We start from the raw sequence: 18,249 nt of genomic DNA, 5'->3' as shown, positions 1-18,249 counted from the left end.
TTCTTTCTTTCTTTCTTTCTTTCTTTCTTTCTTTCTTTCTTTCTTTCTTTCTGCAATCAGGGTTAAGTGACTTGACTAATGTCACACAGATAGTATATTTCTGAGGCTGGTTTTGAACTCAGGTCCTCCTAACTCCAGGGCCAGAGCTCTATCTATTGTGCCACCTAGCTGCCCCAGATTTAGTCATCTGACCAGGTTTTCAGAAGCCAAAATATTTTCTAATCCTCTCTCAGATTTCTTCCTTTAAACCCTTCCTAAAATATCTCAATTAACATGACCTTTTCCAAACTCAGAAAATACCTGTCTGTTGAAACCCACTATTTTAAGTGATGGGAGATAGTATGAAATAATAGCATATTAGGAAGGCCTCCCTGTTGTCAAGATCTAGTTTCAAGTCCTGTTTCTAAGAATTATTTGCTATGTGGCCTTTGACTGACTACTTAACCTCAAAGCGCTCTTATTCAAGAGAAAACTATTTAAGATTCTGAGTTATAGATAAGGTGCTTCTTGGCATCCATAGGAGTTTCCACCATACCAGTGGAATGACTAGAGCCCAGAACTTCAGGAATAGCTGTAAAACAAATACCATAGACCTCTTCACAGTGAAAACACAGGTAGTGTTCAGAAACAGTGTGAGCTATCCAAATTGGCTCATGTGCTTTCTTCCCTGAGCCTACAGAAAGGCTACATGTAACTTCATTAACTACCAAGTGAAGAATTGCTTCCCTGTTACCTACCAGAATAGGTACTTTCTTCCAGTAACTAACCCAGTGTCTACCTGAATTCTTCTCTGGCATGTCTGTGAATTTTGTTGTTGTTTAGTTATTTTTCAATTGTGTCTGATTCTGTGACCCCTTTGGGGGTTTTCTTGGCAAAGATACTGGAGTGGTTTGCCATTTTCTTCTCTGGCTCATTTTACAGATGAGGAAACTGAGGTAAACAGGGTGAAGTAACTTCCCCAGGATCATACAGCTAATAAGTGTCTGAGGTCAGATTTGAACTCAGGAAAAGGAGTCTTCCTGATTCCAGACTGGGCACTCTATTCACTGTACCACCTAGCTTCATGAGACCTCCTTCTAAAAGGCATTACATTCTGCCTGTAGATTCCTTAGACTGCTGAACCCCATCCCACTACTCTACTTTTATACACCATTACCCACCCTCAACTCCACTGCCATCAAACCCACAGTTTCAAGCTGTTGGATTGGGCAGCTTCAGAATTTAATGTAGGGATGGGGGTGGTGGTGGTGGCAGACAGATCATATAGGATATTACTAAAAATATTTTTAAAATGAAATCTATAGCTCTAGAACTCACACCCCATATCCAAGCTTTTTTTCTTTGGTCATGATTCTCCTGGCACTGTAGAGATGCAGGTACTCCCGGAAAGCAGGTACTTAATATACGATGTCTAATTTCTTGATTGAACATAAAACTTTCAGTACTCCGATATGAGACCTTTTACCTTCAATTCCCCTAAATCTCCTTTTCTTCATGTAAGGGGACCTCAACATATATATTCACACTCCAGTTCCTTAATGTCCTCATTTCCTGGGACCTACTTCACAGCACTTTAGATACACAAAAAGATAGTCATACACTTGGTCTCGCCATCACCCATAAAAGCCCCCTTTCCATATTTGTGAATTCTGAGATTCTCTTGTCTGATCATGGCTTCTTGTTATTCCACCTGTCTGCCTTGTAACCCCAACCCTGTTCTTCATCCTCTCCATGGTCACCAGTCCCTTGGCCTTTTGGTTTTTTCCCAGGCCATTAACCTTGTACTGGTTCCACTCTTCCCCCTCCCCCATCTTGACTCCTTGCTGAACCAATTCAGCTCTACATTGTCTTCTGCCCAGACACTCTGAGGGTCTTCCTCTCCCAGATTGAAGGCAAACTAGGCCATCTTTTGCCTCAATTCTTACCTAGCCTTTAACTTCTGAATGGATTTTGCCTCAGACAAACTGAGACCTAAGAAAGACCTTAGCTTAAAAAGGCCAAGGTCTCCCACTGCATCTGGGCCATCACCAGTCATTCTGACCTATGTCTTACCACTAGACTCTGATAACTCTGAAGGGGAGAGTGAAGCTGATTGATGACTCTGCCCAGCTCTGCCTCCCTTAAATCCAATTCAATTGCAAGTCAAGACATCACCCTGCTGATGTCATGAGTACTCCATGAGAATGAAGGAAGGACAAAGTCTTCTTCTCATGAAACCTTCACTACATTATCAAACTATTTCTCTTGCCATATTTCAGTCCTGGTGAGCTTCCTAAATTGTAGGTCTAACTATATCACACACTTATACACTCCTCCTACTAAATAAACTCCAGTGACTCCCTTTCACCTCAAGAATCAAATATAAAATCCCCTGCTTGGTATTCAAAGCCCTTCAAAAACCTTCTCCCATAACCTTCCCCTTTCCAGTCTTCTTTCACTTCACACCACTCCATCTCCATATTTTGCAGTCCAGTGACACTGGTTTCCTAGATGTTCTTGCACAAAATACTCCATCTCCTAACTCTGGGTATTTTCACTGGCTGTTGCCCATGCCTGGAATACTCTCCCTCCTCACCTCTGCCTCCTGGCTTCCTTGGCTTCCTTCAAGTCCTAGCTAAAATACCACCACCTACAGGAAGCTTTCCCTGAGTGCCCTTAATGATAGCACTTTCTCCCCATTGATTATCTCCAATTAATCCTATCTATACCTTATTTATACATAGTTATTCACGTATTGTCTCCTCATTAGACTATTATCATCTTGAGAGCATGGACTGTCTTTTCCCTCTTTTTATCACTGATACTTAGCACTATGCAAGGTACATAGTAGGCACTTAAATGTTTATTGACTTTTCTATTAGCCCTCTGAGAATTTTGGCACTGTAGGTAGGTGTTCCTGAGCTACCCATACCTGAAGTTTATAGGAAAAGAATGAAAGAATATATATTCTTGAACATATACATACAATACACATACATGCATACCTTTTCAGGTAAGACCTTGGTTCCATATTCTAGCCAGGGAAAGCAGAGGGAGAACATTGAGGGAAAAGTTCTCTACAACTCATCTCATCCATGGATTAATAGCTTTGAAGAAAAAAATATTAATACTATTCTCTGCATTTGTAGCACAAGCCTGCCAGAAATAATTTTATTAATTTAACATAAATCCAAGCATTTCCTGCTTAGAAAGAGAAATGTCCAAACTGACATAGTCCCTGCCCCACTCTCCTTGATCCAGGACATCACTCTACCCTGAGACAATTTGACACAATAGTTATAGGAAACTGAACAATAGAGAATGTCACAATATGTTAAAATATGGTTTTGGATTAACATTCCCAACAGTGATCACTTTAACCTTGAGCTAGAACTACTATTCCTTCCTTGACTACTCCCTCAAGAGATTTAAAGGGCTCTTTCTAGGTGATCAGGAATTTAATCTTTTCTGATTGAAGAAGATTGGTCATAGAGCTGATCACTTCAGAGGGGTAAGGTCAGCAATGATCTTAACTAGATAAAGTGCTTTTTGTTCTAAGTTTGGTTTCCATCCTTAATTCTGCTTCCCAAAAAAGGCTTTTTTTTCTTGGTCATTGATCTTCTACATACTTTCCTAAAGGGAAAAGACTGGAAAAAATTTTAGACTACAAAAATATTGTTCCTTAATATTTTTAATTTTGTGACTTAATTTTATTTAACTTTTTGTCAGTAAACAAACATTTTCTTTTTTTAACCCTTTTTATAACTTTATTTTTTTAAGCTTTATTTTATTCAAGGCAATAGGAGTTAAGTGACTTGCTCAAAGTCACACATCTAGTGAGTGTCTGAGGCTGTATTTGAATTCAGGTCCTTCTGACTCCAGGGTTGGTACTTTTTTCTTTAGTTCCCACCTCATCACCCCAACTGAGAAAAGAAGGGGAAAAAAAAACTCTTTTAGCACATACACATAGTCAAGTATAACAAATTCTTACATTGACCATGTCCAAAAATATGTGTTTTACTTTATACTCTGTTTCTGTAAGGAAATGTGTAACATGCTTCATTGTTGGACCTCTGGATTCATAATTGATCACTGGATTGATTGGAATTTTTTACTTCAACTGAAGAAAAATAGATTTTGTTGTAGTCCTTTATTTTAACTTTGTGTGCATATTTGCTTCAAGTGTGTTTCTTGTAAACAACTTATTATTGGATTTTGCTTTCCATTCTGCTATTCTCTTCTGTTTTATGGGTGAGTTCATCCCATTTACAGTCACAATTATATATTTTCACCCTTCTTTAAGAAAAAGTAGAGCATGGTAAAAGAATGAATGTGTTTAGATCTGCTTACCTCCAGAGCTCTAGATTTTGGTGTAATCTGCTTCTGCTCCCTTGTCCCTCTTCTCTTACCTTAACCATCAGCCCAATCAGATTTTCATTCTTTCATTTTTTTTTAATTGAATCACTCTCTAGTTAGAGTTCATTTTTCTTAGGACTAATTATTCCCTTAATCTGCTATCCTTCATATTGCTTTCTTTCCTTTCTCCCCTTTCCCTGCTGTTTTCCTGCTAAATGAAATGTATTACTGTATAAAACTTTTTGTGTTAATGATTGTGTGTATATCCTTTCCTACTTTGATTTCAGATGAAAGTAAGGTTTGAATGTCACCTGCTTGCCTCTCCCTTCCTTCTTTCTTACATATTCTTCTACTTGTGTACTTTGATTATGTAATATCATTTCCCTCACTCTCCCTGTCACCCTTTCCCCCAATCCCTTTCCATTCTCTTTTTAAGATTATTAAAATGTAACTAAACCACTCTCTAGGCCCCCTGTCTTATTAATTCCCCTCTATGATCCCTGATAATAATAAGATTCTGAGAGGATAAATGTCTTATCTCTCCATATTAGAATGTAAGCAGTTTATCCTCTCTAATAACATATGATTACTCACCCATGTTTACCCTTTTCTGTTTCTATTGACTCGTGTTTTCATTTGTGAGTTTCTGTTCAGCTCTGGTCTTTTCATCAGAAATACTTTGAAGCACTCTATTTCATTATTTATTCATATTTTTTCAGTGGAAATGACATTAAAGATGAGGCAGTGCCATCTACTTTACTGCTGTGCCTTAAGGATTGTAGGCTCATTCCATCTGACTTGCAATCAAAACTTTTCATAGGTATTGTGCCCCTCCTTAAAACTCACATGAGCTCCTAGAGAGCAGAAACTGTCTTATTTTTCTGTTTGTGACTCCACTGCTTAGCACAGTTGTTTGCATATAGTAAGCGCTTAATAAATGTTTTATTCATTCATTTAATAAAGGTCCATTTTTTTCACCATAGGATTTTACTGAGTTTTTCTGGGTAAGTTATTCTTGGTAGTTAGCCTATATCTTTTGCCTTCTGGAATACCATATTCAAAGGACTCCACTCCTTTATTGTGGTGGTTGCTAAATCTTGTGGGATCCTGACTGTGGTTCCTTGGTACTTCAATTTTTTTCTTTCTTACTGTTTGCAGTATTTTTATTTTGAATGAAAAAAATAGAAGAAGATATAAAATACCGCATAGCAAAAACAACTGAATTGGAAAACAGATCAAGGAGAGATAATTTAAGAATCATTGAACTACATGAAAGCCATTACCAAAATACGAGTCAGCCCAGATATATTTCAAGAAATAAAAAAAGAAAACTTCCAAGGTCTCTTAGAACCAGAGAACAAAGTGAAAATTGAAATAATCCACTGTTCATCTGAAGGAAATCCCAAAGTGAAACTCTTAGGAATATTATGGTCAAAATACAGAGCCTCTGGGTCAATAAGGAAAGGAATAGTCCAGGGGTGGGGAACCTGAGTCCTCAAGGCCATATGTGACCCTCTAGGTCCTCAAATGTGACTTTGTGACTGAGTCCAAGTTGGACTCAGTCAAAGGGAGGCACTTGAGGAAAGAGACAAAGGGCAGATGAACAGAAGCAAATCATAGAATATTGGAGTTGAGCTCACTAATTCCCTCTTGCCTCTGATTTCTTCTTTATAAAGAGGAGGAAAAGTATAAGAAAATAAGATAGAGGAAAATACAAACTTAACAGTCATACTATGAATAAGAATGGGATGAACTCACTCATAAAACAGAAGGTAGTAGAATAGGATAGAAAGTAGACTATAACAATGGGTTGTTTTCAAAAAACACACTTGAAACAGAAAGATTCAAAGAGTTAAAACAAAGGGCTGAAACAAAGGCTATTTTGCTGTAACTGAAATAAAAAAGGCAGGGGGTAGTAGCCATGGTCTCAGACAACAACAACAAAATGGATTTAATTTAAAAAGATAAATGGGGAAACTACATTTTGCTAAAAGATATCATAGACAATAAATTGATATCAATTGTAAAATATATGCACCAAATGGCATAGTATTTACATACTAAAAGGAAAAGTTAAACGAATTATGGAGAAAAACATACAGTAAAACTACAGTAATGGGGACATCAATTTACCCCTCTTAGATATAGATAAATCTAATCATAAACAAAAAAAAAATGAAAAACCTCAATAGAATTTTAGGAAACTTAGATAGACCTCTGGAGATTATTGAATAGGAATAAAAAGAATATTTCTCAGGTGTGCACACACCTTCACAAAAGTCAATTATATACTAGTGTGTAAAAATTTCACAAGTAAATGCAGAAAACAGAAATATTAAACATATATTTTATGATTCACAAAATGATAAAAAATTATATAAAAGGCCACTGATGAAATGATTAAAATTAATTGGAAAATAAATAAATTAATCCTAGGTTTTTGGGACATCACTCTCTTATGGTTCTCATCCTACCTATTTAACTACCCCTTCTCTTTCTCCTTTACTGGGTCCTCTTCCAGATCATGCATTCTAACCTTCCTAATGGCAGGTGTTCTTCAGAATCATATCCTGGGCTCTCTTGCCTTTTCCTTCTACATGACTTCACTGATGATATCTTCAGCTTCCATTAACCATTTCTATGGTGATGATTCTCAAATCTACCTGCCTTGCCCTAGCCTCCCTGTCTTCCCCTAACCTCTCTGCTGACCAACAGTTTCCAATATCCAACTGCCTTTCAAGCACCTTGAACTGGATGTCCAAAAGACATCTTAAACTCAACATGCCCCAAACCAAACTCATTATCTTTCCCCCTAAACCATACCCCCTACTACCTTCCCTATTGCTGTAGATGACACCATCCTCCCAGCTTCTCAGGCTCTTAATCGAGGCATCACCTTTGACTTCTCACTATTCCTTACATTCAATCTGTTGCCAAGTCTATCCATTTCACTTTTTCAACATCTCTTGAATACTTCACTTTCTTTCCTCTGACGTGCCTTACAGTGCAGGTCTTAATCACCGCACCCCTACACCTGAACTATTGTAAAAGCCTGCTGATGGGTCTGCCTGCCTCAAGTCTCTCCCTACTACAACCCATCCTCCAGTTAGTCACTAAAGTGATTTTCCTGGGATGTTCAGAGAGGACCAGCACCTGTGATGTGAGGACCTTTTCAGGGCTGCTCATCCACCTTTGGTGTCCACTTTTACCCAACTCTCACTTGTGGCTCCAAGAAGCTGCAGCATGTGTAGCAGCCATACTCCAGTAAAACTGTCTCAGGACACAGGCTAAACCAGGTTGAGGGTAACTGATGGGCCTCAAACCCATCAGTGAGTTAGGGGGATGTCTACCCCCTAATATACGAAGCCTTCCACCAGCAGAATAAGTGAATGAGAACAATTTGTTTCAATGGCCACAAAGGCAGTTGAAGCAGGTGCTATGGAGTGCTTAGGGCTTAGTCAGACTGGAGTTTGCTGATTAAGGAAATTATATGACTGGGCCTGGATTTTAGAAAAATCACCTTGTTTTGGGCCTTTATTTTTCTAAGAGGATCAATGACATCATGGGTGATGTCTTGATTTACTTGTGAATGGTGAATTAAGTGAGGAAGAGTTGCACAAAGCCATCAGCCTTACTCTCCATTCTGGAGTCATTGAAGTCCAGCGGCAGGACAAAAGTCCAGATGATTGGCAATGACCTAAGGTGCAATGGATGACCTTGGGGTCTTCAATGTCTGACTCCATACATACCTTTGATCTAGTGACATCAGCCTCCTGTCTATAACATGAACAAGATTCTTTATCTCTCAGTTCTGGGCATTTTCTCTGGATGTCCCACATGCTTAGAACACTCTTTCTCCTCCACTCTATATATTGACCTCCCAAACTTCCTACTAAAATCTCTTCTTTTACTGGAAGCCTTACCCAATCTCTCTTAATTAAAATGCCCTCTTTCTGTTAATTACTGCCTATTTATCCTGTGGATAACTTGCTTTAGTATATATTTGTTTTCATGTTGTCTCCTCCAACAGATTGTAAGCTCCAATAGATTGTAAATCCTACCTTGTAAGGTTGGACCTCTCTTTTGCCTACTTCTAGTATAGTGCCTGACAAATAGTAGGTGCTAAACAAATGTTTATTGATTGAATTAGAGAATGTCTAAATAAGTTATGGTTAATGTATTTGATGGAATACTATTATGCCATAAGAAATTATGGAGATGGTTTCAGAGAAACCTGGGAAGACTTGGGTTGTGAGGGCTATCCCCTACACATAGTGTGAAGGTATCATGTGAATAAAAGAGAGGAAGAATAGATCTCTCTAGCCTCTTCTCCCCACCCATATCCTCCAGGGACTTTAATTACTGCCAAGAAGGAAGCAGAAAGTTGGAACCAAATAGAAGCTTAGACACTCTGCTCTTCTCAGAGTGTGTACTGAGCTAGAATTACATCTATCTGATCCCTTAAATATTATTAATCTAGTGGATGTAGTTCAAGCTAACTTCTGATTGTTGCTCCATTAATTAAGGAGAAGCATAACCCTAAGCTTTAAATCCAAGGCTTAACCCCTTTCCCACCAAATATCGGTTCCATAACGAACATACATAGTAAGTAGCCAAGAGACCCATTTATCTGAATCACAGGCAAGCAAATTAGAGAAAGTATACCTGGAAGAATATATACCAGACAATACAGAATACAGGAGTTCTCCCATTGGGAGGGAGGTAACTCAGCTCAACCAAGAGAAAGAAGAGTCCTAGATCTCACCCAAGGGGAAGTTCTCCAAAATCTCTAGTATAGCAAACTGAGGATTAGAGACATGGTGGAGACTGCCAGTTCCTTTCATGGCAGCTTCTTCCCAGAATCTTTTCTTTTAGCAACTCCAAGTAGGGTTGCCATCATCCTTCTCCTCTCTTGAATCTGGAAGCCAGAAACACCCAAAGCCTGAAAAGACTTAAGAGTCTTAATCAAGCTTGAAGACACTCTAGAACTCTTCTTTCTCCTACCCCTCACATAGTCCCCTGTAGGCACAGGACATTGATTTCCATTGAGGGAGAGTCCCATACCAATGAGCTTTTGAATCTCAGGTAACATTTACACCCCTGGGCCCAAAGTCTTTGCAGTTCCTTGCAAAGATTAGCCTGCACACGTATAAACCCTGTACATATACAGCATAAACACAAGCATAAGTACTTTTAAAAACAAAGATAATTTTCCTGGCATGCTAGGTAACTTAACTTTAGTACTGTTGAAACAGAAATAAAACAAATACGTATAAACAGTGGCATGGCACTATACAGAGCATCACCTGGAAGACACTATAGTGACAACATGCTGTGATAGTAATGGCAATTAAAGATTCCCCTGTATTGGCTTGGTTTTCAAATTGATTGTGTTAAAACCCAGAGCTTGTTAATCTCACCTGTGGGATGGACTTGTTGATGTGAAAAGAAAGTCCTGAGCTGGGAGGAGCTGGTGACATAGATTTGGAGAGACAAGAGAGAGGCGGAAGATCTTTTTGGAAGCAGCACCTCTTTTTGGGAGCAGCACCTCGTGGAGAGAGAGAGAGACTAAGAGAATTGCTGGTAGCCGCTTTGAATTGCCCTGGACTTTTGAGACCTGCCCCCTGAGCTGCCAAGGACTGAGGAGACGTGGCTGTTTTGCTGGTACTTTGTCTGTCTGTTTTGATGTTATTTTGCCAGATTTGTCCACTGGTGAAAGACTGTCCTGTTGAAGAAGTCCTGGAACCTGGCATTTAGTTAAGAAGCCCTGAGACTGTCCTGCAGACAGAGAGTGAATACTGTCCACTGGTGAGGGACAGTGCTGTTGTTGCAGGGGTCTGGAGACTGTCCTGCAGACAGAGTGAATACTGTCCCCTGGTGAAGGACAGTGCTGTTGTTGCAGGGGTCTGGGAGCCTTTCTGTTGGTTCAGAAGCCCTGAAGAAGGATTTTCTTGTTGTATGTTTACAGAAATCCTGGGAGAGGGCTTTGCTAATGTGTTCAGGGGTTCTAGGACTGTTCTACAGACAGAGGATAAATTCATGAAGGGATTGGCAATGTATCTTATGGCCTTGCTAAGCCTTGTCTCCCTAGGAACTAAGATTGCTGAGAACTTGCCTCATGTCAAGATGAAGAAAGGAGCTCCATTTGGGTATGAAGTGCTGTGTTTAAACTTGATGTAACTCTGGGGTAGATTCAATTGTGATCCAGGGGTGGGGAACTTTTGACCTTATGTTTGGAAACTAATCTCCATTTGAGAAGAGGGGCTTTGTGGTGGACTTAATTAAGGTATAGCCTAGGGGTGGAGAAGTATTTAGGACAGAGACTTTGTAATTGATTGAATGATTGGAAGGTCCTGGGGTGGGGTAGTCCTTGGAGATTATTTAATCACACTTAGTAAATGCTGTATTTGGAATGATGTCATGTTTTGATCTTCTCTGTTCTGGGTTTGTTACTGAATAAAATGGAGAGCACCAATGCTGGTATTCTGAACCTTGGGAAGTTGCCTTTCTTTTGGCATTATATTACACATGCCTAACGACATACAGGACATAACCAGGCACATTTCAAAAGTACGTACATATTCATAGTACACAGCAATTAATCAAAAGCAATAAGTTGTGAGAAATGAATATTTCTCTCTCATGTTTAATAAGTAATTATTGAATCAGAACCAAGATTTTTCCTCTCTCTGCTTCCTCAATCAGAAACCAGCAAGTGGGGGGAAATCTCTTAGAGATTTACCCAGGCTAAGAAAGTAAAAGAAACTCTAAGTTCAAGTTAATGGGTGTCTTTCTGATCATTGTGTTTGCTCAGATAGGTTTGGGAAAATGTTGGTTTTTCTCTTTCTTTCAAGATATGTGATGAGGAAATTGATGTCTCTTTGACCAAGATTTGGATGACCTCAGTCACATACACCAAGACCCTCATTTTAATATAGCCCACTTCCCATTGTGTTAACCAGTAAGAGTTGATGGGCACCACTCGGGAACACCTACTCTTCAAAGGGCATATATAAGGGGCAGCCAGGTGCCTCAGCGAGTAAGAGCTCCAGCCCCAGTGTTGGGATGACCTGGGGATCAAATCCCGGGCTCAGATACTTAGCACCACACCTAGAAATAACTGGCCGTGTAACCTTGAGCAAGTTACTTAACCCTGATTGCTTTAAAAAAAAAAAAAGGGGACATATATGTGAACCCACCACCATTAGGAGTCTTTGGTCTAAGAGAGATGGCCAAATGACTGTCCTTTTATTGGTAATGCACTAGCCTTATTTAAAAAGTGATTAAATTACCCAGAAACTTTTAATTTTTTAATCGTCACAAAATATCGCTTATTGCTCACAACAACAATTGCTAACAACAAAGCAAAGCTAACTGGCTGCAAGAATAACCGTTTATATAAAATGCAACTTAACAATAAGCAGCGATGTATTTTAAAAAACACCTATGAACAAATAGATGTTGCTGTAATGTGAACATAACATAAAATGAAACCAAATGAATGTGACAGAAAAATAAAAACATGCATACTCAAACATGCAGTAATCCCCATGTACAGCAGCAAACATGTACATGCAATTACATACAAGGTACATTTCATATGGGCAATTTCGCAAATTGTTACCTTGATATGTTTCTAACTACGTCTTCAGGTTTACTTTACGTCACAACTTAACTGAGTGACTGGTCTAATAGTCCTCACTCTCTTGTCACTAACAGATCTCTTAGCTCCTATATCAGAGCTAGTATTTATTGGCTAACTATCAAGATTATTATAGACTTGTGTGTCATCGTCTGCCCTAGTCATGTCAGGTTGGCTATCAGTATGTTTGAGCTCTGTGGGTTGAATCTGTACCTCAGAAGTCTCTGAAGACATTTTGGGAAGTTAAAGAATTGCCTCTGGGTTCAGTTCTCCTCTCTGTAATAATATATGCATTCTTTGACCATGTCTAGGTCAGCCTCAGTCTTTGCCTAGTGAATGTCCATCAGTCCTCTCTACCTGCTCATTAGAAAGTCCAGCTGGGGGTGGCTAGGTGGCATAGTGAATAGAGCACCAGCCCTGGAGTCAGGAGGACCTGAGTTCAAATCTGGCCTCAGACACTTAACACACACACACAAAAAATAGCCATGTGACCTTGGGCAAGTCACTTAACCCCAATTGCCCTCTAAAAAAAAAGTCCAGCTAACTTTCCTATGGACAATAGAGGGTTTCAGTGAATAGTTCAAATAGGGCCCTCTCAATTCTCTGGGGCTGTTTTGTAAATAGGTAAGTTGCCCAGTCTCATAATAACTTTGTATGGGTTGGCTTTCCAAAGGTCAGTTGATTTGTAGGTGCCTTGAATGCCAATGTTTCTCAGTAGAACTTTGTCTCCTTCTTGAAGGTCTTGACATGGTACTCTGGCATCATAACTTTTTGTTTTGTTTGTTTCTGTCACAGATCTTCTGAACTAAAGGCATGACTGATTGTTAGGCATCTCTTGGGATCTCCTTCAATTGAGAGATTGACTGACAGTAAGTAGTTGCATTACCCGAAATACAAGTCAATAGGTAGACATGGTTCTTACCCAAACAGGAGCAAACTATCGTATAAATCATGTTGCTTCATTCCTGCTGGAACTATATTCATGTACTCAAAATGATACATGTTCACTCCCGAGTCTTTTGTTCTGATCTCAATGTTCCCGTTGTGTTCAACAGCTGAGGATTAAAATGTTCGGCTGGCCGTGGGTCTCCTTGAGGATGACAAGAAACTTAGACTTTTTGATATCTGCCAAGGCCAACATTTCCTTGCGTAGCTTAATATCAAAGGGTCTACCAAGTAGATTCTGGCAAGGAATCCATATGCCAAAAAACACTTTTTCCGTAACACCTTAGCAACAGTAGGTGCTTTTTAGTTTCTGTTTGACTATGCTTATGCACACCTGATGAAATGGTCAGTCACCACCAAGATATGACTCATATTCTAACTGTCTCCTTCCATGGACAGAAAGTCAATATAGACAAATTCCAAAGTCTTACTGGTACTTACTTGCTCCAAATATGCAGCAAGATTTAGTAATGTTTTTCCTTGCATACATCTGGCATGGTTTTCAAAACTTATTCCCCCAACATGAGAGAGGCACAATCCCTTTCTCCATGCACCTCCTCAGTCTCTGGGGAGTGGAAGGGGATTAGGTTCCTAGTTTAGGTCCAGTTCCAAGTCCAAAACATTTCTCAGATTCAAGTCCTAAACACCATGGCCTCTCTTCCATGCTGGGCTGGTTTGCCACACCATTCTGCCTGGAATCTTGGCTCCAATGTTACCATGGCTCCAATGTCACAAACTCCAGTCTGTCCTCATTAAGATCACCTCTAGTACCTGAAACTGAGGACAAACAACATAAAACAGAAATAAACACCCACAGGCCCATTTCTCAGAGCAGGGCTGAAAGAGGGGTGAAGGGGGGTGTGGTGGGGTGGGGTAGGGCGTGGCAGGTCCCTGCCTAGAAACCCAGGCATGGCTTGTATTAACAGCTGCAGAGTAAAGCGAGTAGAACCAGGAAAACAATTTATAAAATATGTTTATTTTATATATAAATATATGTATACATATTTATTATATAGATTTATATATTATTATATATTTATATTATAGATAATATAAATATAATATATTAATATCATCTATAATAGAAATAGAATATATTAATATAATATTTATAAATATTATATATAATATATTATAATATATATTTATGAAACATATAAAAACAATAATGTAAAGACAATCAACTCGGAATATCTTAGGAACTCTTGCCGCCACAATGACCAACCATGGACTTGTGATGAAACAGACTACCCACCTCCCAATACAGGGTGCACCCAGGGTACAAACAATTTTTTTTTGATGTGGCCAATGTGGGAATTTGTTTTGTTTGCTTATACATGTTTGTAACAGGGGATTTTGCTTTTCTAGTTTTCTCAATTGGGGTGGGGCACAAGGAGAAAGGGAAAGAAAAGCAATATTATTCTTTAAAAAATTAATTCAAGATTTAATAAATAGTTTAAAAAAGAAAAGGACTTACTCTAGCAGTTTCTTACCCTTTTTTGCTTTATAGACCACTTTGATGATCTAGCAAACCTGTGGACCCCATCCCATGATTTTTTTTTGGCTTTTGGAGGGGGGAAGGCTGGGCAATTGGGGTTAAGTGACTTGCCAAGGTCACACAGCTACTAAGTATTAAGTGTCTGAGGCCAGATTTGAACTCAGGTCCTCTTAATTCCAGGGCCTATGCTCTATTCACTGCGCCACATAACTGCCCCCATGAGATTTTTAAATGCACAAAACAAAATATATAATATGTCAAAGGAAACTGATTATATTGAGATAATTATAAAAATATTTTATAAATAAGTTCATAGACTCCAAATTAAGAAACCCTGCCTAAAGTCCTTATAATTTTCTGTGCTTCAGCACTCTCTCTTCTCTTCCAGTCTGTACCTTTTTTCAGCTCTCCCTTATGAGATGTCTTCCCCAATTAGGATGTAAGGCACTTTAGGGTAGATACCTGTGTTTGCATCCTGACAACTGGAACATAAGTGCTTTAAAAAGCTTTATACCATGTTTCCCCGATAATAAGACACTGTCTTATTAATTTTTTGGACAGAAAAACACCAGAGGGCTTATTTTCAGGGGAGGGCTTATTTTAATGAACATTGACAGCAATTTTAATAAACAGGTAAATGTGAACAAAAAAATGTACCTTTATTCAATAATGATCATGTCATCTTCTTCAACAACATCGTCATAAGTGTCCATACCCTGAATTCCGTCCTGGATGTCTTGCGCCTCCATTTCCTTCAGAAGAAGTGGACCCAATCTGTCATGTCCAGCAATATAGCTCTCTTTAAATGAATATGTCTTGTCCAGGTAACCTGCTCGTAGTGCCTTGGCGACACAGCTGTCAGTAATTTTATCCCATGACTTCTTCACCCAAGTCACGACTTCTTGCAGACAGGGCTTCACAAAGTTTCCACGCTGATTTCTTTCCATTCTATTTTCAATGTAGTCATTGACTTCCATGCGCAAATGGTCCTTGAATGGCTTGTTTATTGCAATATCAAGGGTCTGGAGATAGGCAGTCATTCCTGCAGGAATCATTACTTGATCTATTCTCTCTGCAAGGAAGTTCTTCATTTCTTTAGCGTGGTGAGTGCTGGCTGAATCCCAGACTATCAGACCTCTTTGATTACCTTTCATAACAAGTGGCAGCATTAAATCAACCCACTTTCTTATAATGGTTTGTGTACACCAGGCTTTTTCGGTTTCAAGATCGTAAATGCCAGATACACATTCAATCTTATCTTTCTTGCCCTTACTGATGATTAGAGGTGTGGCTTTCTTTCCATCCAAACGAATTGCCAAAACACCGGTGACCCGTGCACTTTCATAGCCAGTGGTGGGAATGTAGATTGACGTTGCACCCCTGTGATGAATTGTTGTTTGAGATCCTTGTCCCATAAACACTGCAGTTTCATCCATAGCAATCATATTGCAGGTTTGGTACTTGGAAATGTCGATCCTATCAATAAAGGACTTGAATGCAAGTGCACGTTTAATAACTTCAGCATCTTCCAGCTTAAAACAGTGTTGTTGATCTTCTTAGGGACAGTTCATACCGTTGAAGGAAACCGTCCAACCAGTGTTGTGATGCTTTGAATCCTTCTGAGACCATTTCAAACTCTGGTGCCATTGAAAGGGCAAATGCTTGAATATCAGCCCTGGGCACAACCAAGGCCTTTGCTCTCCTGTCAGCAATCCATTCACCAATGAGGATCTCCAAGTCAGGATATAAGGGCTGCCGACCTGATCCAGACCTGCGCTTTTTCCCTTTTCCCTCATCCACCTGTTGATTGAGGTTATTATAATCTGCTCTCCATTTTCTGACCATTAGAATATCCAAAAGTTTTTCTTTACAGAAAACTGCAAGATTCTTGCCATGTGACTCCTCTACAATTGCTTTCTTATACTCAACAGTATAGCTCTTCCTTTTTGTACTCATGTCTGGGGGTCAAAACAGACAGAATAATAAAATTATGACCATCAGTCCTTCTTTTCACTCCATCATGCCCCCTGAGTTCTTCTTTTTTCCTCCATCATGCCCTTTTTATCCTCCATCATGCCCCCTCACTCCTGCTTACATACCGGGTTTTTATGTTGTCCTGCCTCAGCTCTCCTCCGCAGCACTGCTCTCAATGGCGCCAGCAAGCAAATCACTGGGGAAGAACAGGATGACGCGCTCACTGCTACAGCTCTGATTGGATGCAGCTCGGAGCGCGGTGTGTGTTTCATGGGGGGGGGGACGGTGCATACAGAGGGTACCGTAATGTAGCGTGTAGTGCAGGGGATCACCTTCACTACAGTAGCAATCTCAATAGGGCTTATTTTCGGGGAGGGCTTATTTTAGAGGAATCTTACACAGTAAGGGGAGGGCTTATTTTCGGGATAGGTCTTATTATCAGGGAAACATGGTATAGCCTATCTATCCGTCTAGGAGCCCAGTGGCACAGTGGATACAATGTTGGGCCTGGAATCAGAAAGACCCAAATTCACATCAGGTCTCATACACTTATTATCTGTGTGACCCTGGGTAATCCAATTCACCTCTGTTTGCTTTGATTTCCTTATCTGTAAAATGGGACTAATCATAGAAGCTACCTCCCAGGATTTTTGTGACGATCAAATGAGATAATGATTGAAAAGTGCCTGACACATAGTGAGTGCTATATAAATGTTAGCTATTATTATCATCTACCCACATATTCTATGATCCAGTTATACTGGTCTGTTTTCTATTCTACAAATAATCTCCCAACTCCCTCTTCATTGATTGACTGCCCTCCATTCCTGGAATACACTCCCCTTCTCTTCCATCTCTTGACTTCCCTGGCTTCCTTCAAGACTCACCTCACCTCCCACCTTCTGTAGGAGACCTTTCTCAGCTCTCCCCACTGCTGGTACTTGGCCTCAGGGAACACCTTCCAGCCACTCTGTATCCAGTACAGGGTTTGTTTGCATATCTGTCCAATTAGAATGTGAATTCCTTGAGGGCAAGCATGGTGTTTTTGCTTCCCTTTCTGTCTGCAGCACTTAGCCTAGGACATAGTAGGAACTTAATATATGCTCATTGACTAGCTGAAATGATTTATCTACCCAAAGTCACATAGTAAGTTAGTGGTAGAGCTAAGACCAAAACCCACATCTTTTGACCCATACTGCCTGCCATATTTTCCACAAAGACAATGACCAAGTGTAGCTTCAATTACACATTGTTAAAGCTCAATAAGATTAATTAGGCAAATCAGGATTAGATTTCCAGACCATTTCATAATACATTAATCTGCTTATAAAATGTTTTATCAGTGAAATTGTCTCAGTACTCCCTTCAGCTGGGGGACAAGCCAGCTGTGGAAAAGGATCATTATAGAAAGCTTCTTTCTCTGTGGCCATAGGGTGTTAAGGCTGAGGGGAGGAAGGCCTCAAGGCAATGCAAGACTGGGTTGGCCCTGGCTGAACTAGATAAAAAATGACCCAAGATTCAGAATAATTTACCCTTACCTACCAAAGCTACAACCTGGAATTTTCTTTCGGCTTCTGCTTACAGGCCAACCTTCATGTGTATACATTCATGGAAAATTGGGGCCAGGAGCCAGTCTGAATTTTCTTTTTTTTTCAAGGTTAACAGACATTTTCTTCGAAAGGAATGAGGTGCCCAGGATATATGAGTTCTACTACTAGAAGACAATCATCCACTGCTTTTAATTCAAGTGAGTTCCAGAGCTAAAATTTTTTGCATAAAGTAGGAAGCACTTTGACTTGGTGGACCAAAGACCAAGAGTCTACAACATTCATTTTTCATTTTGGTTCACCCTTTT

General features: G+C 39.6%; 1 protein-coding gene across 1 annotated transcript in view; it reads right to left on the bottom strand.

Moving 5' to 3' along the window:
• Positions 1 to 11,885, bottom strand: part of IQGAP1 (IQ motif containing GTPase activating protein 1) — a 404,955-nt gene extending 393,070 nt beyond the window's left edge. Inside the window, exon 1 of the mRNA XM_069071305.1 lies at positions 11,882 to 11,885. The gene's annotated coding sequence lies outside the window, so the exon portion shown is untranslated. The remainder of the gene's footprint in view (positions 1 to 11,881) is intronic.
• Between the last annotated feature and the right edge of the window lie 6,364 nt (positions 11,886 to 18,249).

The sequence above is a fragment of the Petaurus breviceps genome, unplaced genomic scaffold (assembly GCF_028583685.1).
Source record: "Petaurus breviceps papuanus isolate PSGF00001 unplaced genomic scaffold, PetGlider_PUasm1.0 90825, whole genome shotgun sequence".
In the NCBI taxonomy this organism is placed as follows: domain Eukaryota; kingdom Metazoa; phylum Chordata; class Mammalia; order Diprotodontia; family Petauridae; genus Petaurus; species Petaurus breviceps.
The sequence above is the reverse complement of the archived record's forward strand: the minus strand, read 5'-3'. Positions and strand labels throughout refer to the sequence as shown.